Below are 7,994 nucleotides of genomic sequence, written 5' to 3' on the forward strand. Positions count from 1 at the left end.
GCCCCACACGTGTATCGCCATTTCAGTTTCGAAAAAAACAAAAGAAAATAATAAAAACTTCAAAAATTAAAATCCTTCGAGGTGTAGTTATATTACTACATCTACTAGTTAGGAAAATTAAAAAACTTAAATTTGGACATGTTTTGCAAAAAAAAGTGTTATGAAAAAGTAAAATGGCTATAACTTTTGCATAGGATGTCGGAAAAAAACGTATAATATATCCAAATGTTCAGCACGAATATCTGGTTCTGATTTCGACTACCATAGGCTGCTGCGCAAATTTCTAGAATCCTCAAATTCTGAAAGGAAAAAACTTATTCTCATATTTCAGTTTTTTTGAATTTTGGTCAAACTCTGATTAAACTATGGTCAAACTATTTATTCAAGAAATATTAGTGTTACTAATTAATTAATGTTTTTTAGAATAATAGTTTCAAACTTAAACGGTGCTTCATGCTCAAGTTCAACTCCTAAGGGGTTCCTGTCTCAAACTCTACCCCCCCCCCCGGTGTATCGCCATTTAAAGGGGTTAGTATAAGAACCGGGACTAAAGAGGGGGGGGCTTTAGTATCGACCCTTTAGTCCCGGTTCCTGAACCGGGACAAATGGCCCTTTTTCTACTAGTGCGTCCGCATCTGCACGTGATGGGGTGCGGGCACAAACCATGTTATAAACAAATCTTAAAAAAACAAATATTTGTTCTAACACGTATGTACAATGTACCGCATCATGCATACCAATGAGCATTCTAACGTAACTACTGTTGCTCTGCTGGTTGAAAATATGTGTGTGGACGATCAAGACCGCCATGCATTCACAACCGGAAACTACCCCAAGACGACATTGATTACTTGATGAGTGGAGAAGATACATATCTGGATAGTTGTTCCGTCACTAGTAGATAAACCACCATTAGTGCCGGTTGGTAAGGGCTTTTTTTCCGGTTCCTGAACCGGGATTAAAGGGTCATTACATGCGAGGCCCTCATACATGCGAGGTGGTGTGGTGGCATGCCCGAAGAGGCGGGACGCGTCTCCGGGGCGTGGCCTCCCTCACGGACGGCGATGACACGGTAGTAGACGTTCTGCGGTAACGATGCAGCGTCAATATTACTAAATACTCGGAGCGCGATAAAATCATGATTTTTTTTTGCACGACGTGGGCACATGTGCTATAGGAACGATGGTATTTTTTCATAATTTTTGGTGATGGAGAAGTATCCGAAAAATTCCCTCCACGCGGATTGCCCTTCGCGCGTCTACGGCTGTGGCCGGCGGCCTCCGGGGGCTAGCATGCCGCCAAATCTTGCGCTGGCGGCCTCTCACAAGTCTGGAAGTGTTGTCGCGGTTGCAAACGCCCGGCACGCGTGTCCGGGGTGTGCCCCCCTCACGGACGGCGCTGCCGACGGCACCTGGAGGGGGGAAACGGACGCGTGGGGTCTACACGGAGGGGATCTTGCTGTGGGTCTGCCCCGGATGTTGCTCCCAAGTGTTCCTATGGGTTGACCTAATACAACCGGGTGGGGAGGTCCACTGGTCAAAGCCCGTCCGTGCAAAGTCAAAGGGGTAGATCCCGTGGTCAAACGCTACAGGGTTAGGCGGGACGAGGGCACTGGGGGTAGCAATGCCACCGGAGCGTCGCACCGGGCCCTCATACATGCGGGGTGGTGTGGTGGCATGTCCGAAGAGGCGGGACGCGTCTCCGGGGCGTGGCCCCCCTCACGGACGGCGATGACACAGTAGTAGACGTTCTGTGGTAACGATGCGGCGTCAATATTACTAAATACTCGGAGCGCGATAAAATCATGATTTTTTTGCATGACGTCGGCACATGTGCTATAGGAACAATGGTATTTTTTCATAATTTTTGGTGATGGAGAAGTATCCGAAAAATTCCCTCTACGCGGATTGCCCTTCGCGCATCTATGGCTGTGGCCGGCGGCCTCCGGGGGCTAGCATGCCGCCAAATCTTGCGTCGGCGGCCTCTCACAAGTCTGGAAGTGTTGTCGCGGTTGCAAACGCCTGACACGCGTGTCCGGGGTGTGCCCCCCTCACAAACGGCGCTGCCGCCGGCACCTGGAGGGGGGAAACGGACGCGTGGGGCCTACACGGAGGGGATCTTGCTGTGGGACTTCCCCGGATGTTGCTCCAAAGTGTTCCTATGGGCTGACCTAACACAACCGGGTGGGGAGGTCCATTGGTCAAAGCCCGTCCATGCAAAGTCAAAGGGGTAGATCCCGTGGTCAAACGCTACAGGGTTAGGCGGGACGGGGGCACTAGGGGGGTAGCAATGCCACTGGAGCGTCGCACCGGGCCCTCATACATGCGGGGTGGTGTGGTGGCATGTCCGAAGAGGCGGGACGCGTCTCTAGGGCGTGGCCCCCCTCACGGACGGCGATGACACGGTAGTAGACGTTCTGTGGTAACGATGCGGCGTCAATATTACTAAATACTCGGAGCGCGATAAAATCATGATTTTTTTGCACGACGTCGGCACATGTGCTATAGGAACGATGGTATTTTTTCATAATTTTTGGTGACGGAGAAGTATCCGAAAAATTCCCTCTACGCGGATTGCCCTTCGCGAGTCTACGGCTGTGGCCGGCGGCCTCCGGGGGCTAGCATGCCGCCAAATCTTGCGCCGGCGGCCTCTCACAAGTCTGGAAGTGTTTTCGCGGTTGCAAACGCCCGGCATGCGTGTCCGGGGTGTGCCCCCCTCACGAACGACGCTGCCGCCGGCACCTGGAGGGGGGAAACGGACGCGTGGGGTCTACACGGAGGGGATCTTGCTGTGGGTCTGCCCCAGATGTTGCTCCAAAGTGTTCCTATGGGCTGACCTAATACAACCGGGTGGGGAGGTCCACTGGTCAAAGCATGTCCGTGCAAAGTCAAAGGGGTAGATCCCATGGTCAAACGCTACAGGGTTAGGCGGGACGAGGGCACTAGGGGGGTAGCAATGCCACCGGAGCATCGCACCGGGCCCTCATACATGCGGGGTGGTCTGGTGGCATGTCCGAAGAGGCGGGACGCGTCTCCAGGGCGTGGCCCCCCTCACGGACGGTGATGACACGGTAGTAGACGTTCTGCGGTAACGATGCGGCGTCAATATTACTAAATACTCGGAGCGCGATAAAATCATGATTTTTTTTGCACGACGTGGGCACATGTGCTATAGGAACGATGGTATTTTTTCATAATTTTTGGTGATGGAGAAGTATCCGAAAAATTCCCTACACGCGGATTGCCCGTCGCGCGTCTACGGCTGTGGCCGGCGGCCTCCTGGGGCTAGCATGCCGCCAAATCTTGCGCTGGCGGCCTCTCACAAGTCTGGAAGTGTTGTCGCGGTTGCAAACACCCGGCACGCGTGTCCGGGGTGTGCCCCCCTCACGGACGGCGCTGCCGACGGCACCTGGAGGGGGGAAACGGACGCGTGGGGTCTACACGGAGGGGATCTTGCTGTGGGTCTGCCCCGGATGTTGCTCCCAAGTGTTCCTATGGGTTGACCTAATACAACCGGGTGGGGAGGTCCACTGGTCAAAGCCCGTCCGTGCAAAGTCAAAGGGGTGGATCCCGTGGTCAAACGCTACAGGGTTAGGCGGGACGAGGGCACTGGGGGTAGCAATGCCACCGGAGCGTCGCACCGGGCCCTCATACATGCGGGGTGGTGTGGTGGCATGTCCGAAGAGGCGGGACGCGTCTCCGGGGCGTGGCCCCCCTCACGGACGGCGACGACACCGTAGTAGACGTTCTGTGGTAACGATGCGGCGTCAATATTACTAAATACTCGGAGCGCGATAAAATCATGATTTTTTTGCACGACGTCGGCACATGTGCTATAGGAACGATGGTATTTTTTCATAATTTTTGGTGATGGAGAAGTATCCGAAAAATTCCCTCTACGCGGATTGCCCTTTGCGCGTCTACGGCTGTGGCCGGCGGCCTCCGGGGGCTAGCATGCCGCCAAATCTTGCGTCGGCGGCCTCTCACAAGTCTGGAAGTGTTGTCGCGGTTGCAAACGCCCGGCACGCGTGTCCGGGGTGTGCCCCCCTCACGAATGGCGCTGCCGCCGGCACCTGGAGGGGGGAAACGGACGCGTGGGGTCTACACGGCGGGGATCTTGCTGTGGGTCTTCCCCGGATGTTGCTCCAATGTGTTCCTATGGGCTGACCTAACACAACCGGGTGGGGAGGTCCATTGGTCAAAGCCCGTCCGTGCAAAGTCAAAGGGGTAGATCCCGTGGTCAAACGCTACAGGGTTAGGCGGGACGGGGGCACTGGGGGGTAGCAATGCCACCGGAGCGTCGCACCGGGCCCTCATACATGCGGGGTGGTGTGGTGGCATGTCCGAAGAGGCGGGACGCGTCTCCGGGGCGTGGCCCCCCTCACGACGGCGATGACAGGGTAGTAGACGTTCTGCGGTAACGATGCGGCGTCAATATTACTAAATACTCGGAGCGCGATAAAATCATGATTTTTTTTGCACGACATGGGCACATGTGCTATAGGAACGATGGTATTTTTTCATAATTTTTGGTGATGGAGAAGTATCCGAAAAATTCCCTCCACTCGGATTGCCCTTCGCGCGTCTACGGCTGTGGCCGGCGGCCTCCGGGGGCTAGCATGCCGCCAAATCTTGCGCTGGCGGCCTCTCACAAGTCTGGAAGTGTTGTCGCGGTTGCAAACGCCCGGCACGCGTGTCCGGGGTGTGCCCCCCTCACGGACGGCGCTGCCGCCGGCACCTGGAGGGGGGAAACGGACGCGTGGGGTCTACACGGAGGGGATCTTGCTGTGGGTCTGCCCCGGATGTTGCTCCAAAGTGTTCCTATGGGTTGACCTAATACAACCGGGTGGGGAGGTCCACTGGTCAAAGCCCGTCCGTGCAAAGTCAAAGGGGTAGATCCCGTGGTCAAACGCTACAGGGTTATGCGGGACGAGGGCACTGGGGGGTAGCAATGCCACCGGAGCGTCGCACCGGGCCCTCATACATGCGGGGTGGTGTGGTGGCATGTCCAAAGAGGCGGGACGCGTCTCCGGGGCGTGGCGCCCCTCACGGACGGCGATGACACGGTAGTAGACGTTCTGCGGTAATGATGCGACGTCAATATTACTAAATACTCGGAGCGCGATAAAATCATGATTTTTTTTGCACGACGTCGGCACATGTGCTATAGGAACGATGGTAGTTTTTCATAATTTTTGGTGATGGAGAAGTATCCGAAAAGTTCCATCTACACGGATTGCCCTTCGCGCGTCTACGGCTGTGGCCGACGGCCTCCGGGGGCTAGGATGCCGCCAAATCTTGCGCCGGCGGCCTCTCACAAGTCTGGAAGTGTTGTCGCGGTTGCAAACGCCCGGCACGCGTGTCCGGGGTGTGCCCCCCTCAGGAACGGCGCTGCCGCCGGCACCTGGAGGGGGGAAACGGACGCCTGGGGTCTACACGGAGGGGATCTTGCTGTGGGACTTCCCCAGATGTTGCTCCAAAGTGTTCCTATGGGCTCACCTAACACAACCGGGTGGGGAGGTCCATTGGTCAAAGCCCGTGCGTGCAAAGTCAAAGGGGTAGATCCCGTGGTCAAACGCTACAGGGTTAGGCGGGACGGGGGCACTGGGGGTAGCAATGCCACCGGAGCGTCGCACCGGGCCCTCATACATGCGGGGTGGTGTGGTGGCATGTTCGAAGAGGCGGGACGCGTCTTCGGGGCGTGGCCCCCCTCACGGACGGCGATGACACGGTAGTAGACGTTCTGCGGTAATGATGCGGCGTCAATATTACTAAATACTCGGAGCGCGATAAAATCATGATTTTTTTTGCATGACGTGGGCACATGTGCTATAGGAACGATGGTATTTTTTCATAATTTTTGGTGATGGAGAAGTATCCGAAAAATTCCCTCTACGCGGATTGCCCTTCGCGCGTCTACGGTTGTGGCCGGCGGCCTCTGGGGGCTAGCATGCCGCCAAATCTTGCGCCGGTGGCCTCTCACAAGTCTGGAAGTGTTGTCGCGGTTGCAAACGCCCGGCACGCGTGTCCGAGGTGTGCCCCCCTCATGAACGGCGCTGCCGCCGGCACCTGGAGGGGGGAGACGGACGCGTGGGGCCTACACGGAGGGTATCTTGCTGTGGGACTTCCCCGGATGTTGCTCCATAGTGTTCCTATGGGCTGACCTAACACAACCGGGTGGGGAGGTCCATTGGTAAAAGCCCGTCCGTGCAAAGTCAAAGGGGTAGATCCCGTGGTCAAACGCTACAGGGTTAGGCTGGACGGGGGCACTGGGGGGTAGCAATGCCACCGGAGCATCGCACCGGGCCCTCATACATGCGGGGTGGTGTGGTGGCATGTTCGAAGAGGCGGGACGCGTCTCCGGGGCATGGCCCCCCTCACGGACGGCGATGACATGGTAGTAGACGTTCTGTGGTAACGATGCAGCGTCAATATTACTAAATACTCGGAGCGCGATAAAATCATGATTTTTTTTGCACGACGTCGGCACATGTGCTATAGGAATGATGGTATTTTTTCATAATTTTTGGTGATGGAGAAGTATCCGAAAAATTCCCTCTACGCGGATTGCCCTTCGCGCGTCTACGACTGTGGCCGGCGGCCTCCGGGGGCTAGCATGCCTCCAAATCTTGCGTCGACGGCCTCTCACAAGTCTGGAAGTGTTGTCGCGGTTGCAAACGCCCAGCACGCGTGTCCGGGGTGTGCCCCCCTCACGAACGGCGCTGCCGCCGGCACCTGGATGGGGGAAACGGACGCGTGGGGTCTACACGGAGGGGATCTTGCTGTGGGACTTCCCCGGATGTTGCTCCAAAGTGTTCCTATGGGCTGACCTAACACAACCGGGTGGGGAGGTCCATTGGCCAAAGCCCGTCCGTGCAAAGTCAAAGGGGTAGATCCCGTGGTCAAACGCTACAGGGTTAGGCTGGACGGGGGCACTGGGGGGTAGCAATGCCACCGGAGCGTCGCACCGGGCCCTCATACATGCGGGGTGGTGTGGTGGCATGTCCGAAGAGGCGGGACGCGTCTCCGGGGCGTGGCCCCCTCACGGACGGTGATGACACGGTAGTAGACGTTCTGCGGTAACGATGCAGCGTCAATATTACTAAATACTCGGAGCGCGATAAAATCATGATTTGTTTTGCACGACGTGGGCACATGTGCTATAGGAACGATGGTATTTTTTCATAATTTTTGGTGATGGAGAAGTATCCGAAAAATTCCCTCTACGCGGATTGCCCTTCGCGCGTCTGCGGTTGTGGCCGGCGGCCTCCGGGGGCTAGCATGCCGCCAAGTCTTGCGCTGGCGGCCTCTCACAAGTCTGGAAGTGTTGTCGCGGTTGCAAACGCCCGGCACACGTGTCCGAGGTGTGCCCCCCTCATGAACGGCGCTGCCGCCGGCACCTGGAGGGGGGAGACGGACGCGTGGGGCCTACACGGAGGGTATCTTGCTATGGGACTTCCCCAGATGTTGCTCCAAAGTGTTCCTATGGGCTGACCTAACACAACCGGGTGGGGAGGTCCATTGGTGAAAGCCCGTCCGTGCAAAGTCAAAGGGGTAGATCCCATGGTCAAACGCTACAGGGTTAGGCGGGACGGGGGCACTGGGGGGTAGCAATGCCACCGGAGCGTCGCACCGGGCCCTCATACATGCGGGGTGGTGTGGTGGCATGTCCGAAGAGGCGGGACGCGTCTTCGGGGCGTGGCCCCCCTCACGGACGGCGATGACACGGTAGTAGACGTTCTGCGGTAACGATGCGGCGTCAATATTACTAAATACTCGAAGCGCGATAAAATCATGATTTTTTTTTTGCACGACGTGGGCGCATGTGCTATAGGAACGATGGTATTTTTTCATAATATTTGGTGATGGAGAAGTATGCGAAAAATTCCCTCTACGCGGATTGCCCTTCGCGCGTCTACGGCTGTGGCCGGCGGCCTCCAGGGGCTAGCATGCCGCCAAATCTTGCGCCGGCGGCCTCTCACAAGTCTGGAAGTG

Source organism: Triticum dicoccoides, chromosome 4A, assembly GCF_002162155.2.
Source record: "Triticum dicoccoides isolate Atlit2015 ecotype Zavitan chromosome 4A, WEW_v2.0, whole genome shotgun sequence".
Taxonomy (NCBI): Eukaryota; Viridiplantae; Streptophyta; class Magnoliopsida; order Poales; family Poaceae; genus Triticum; species Triticum dicoccoides.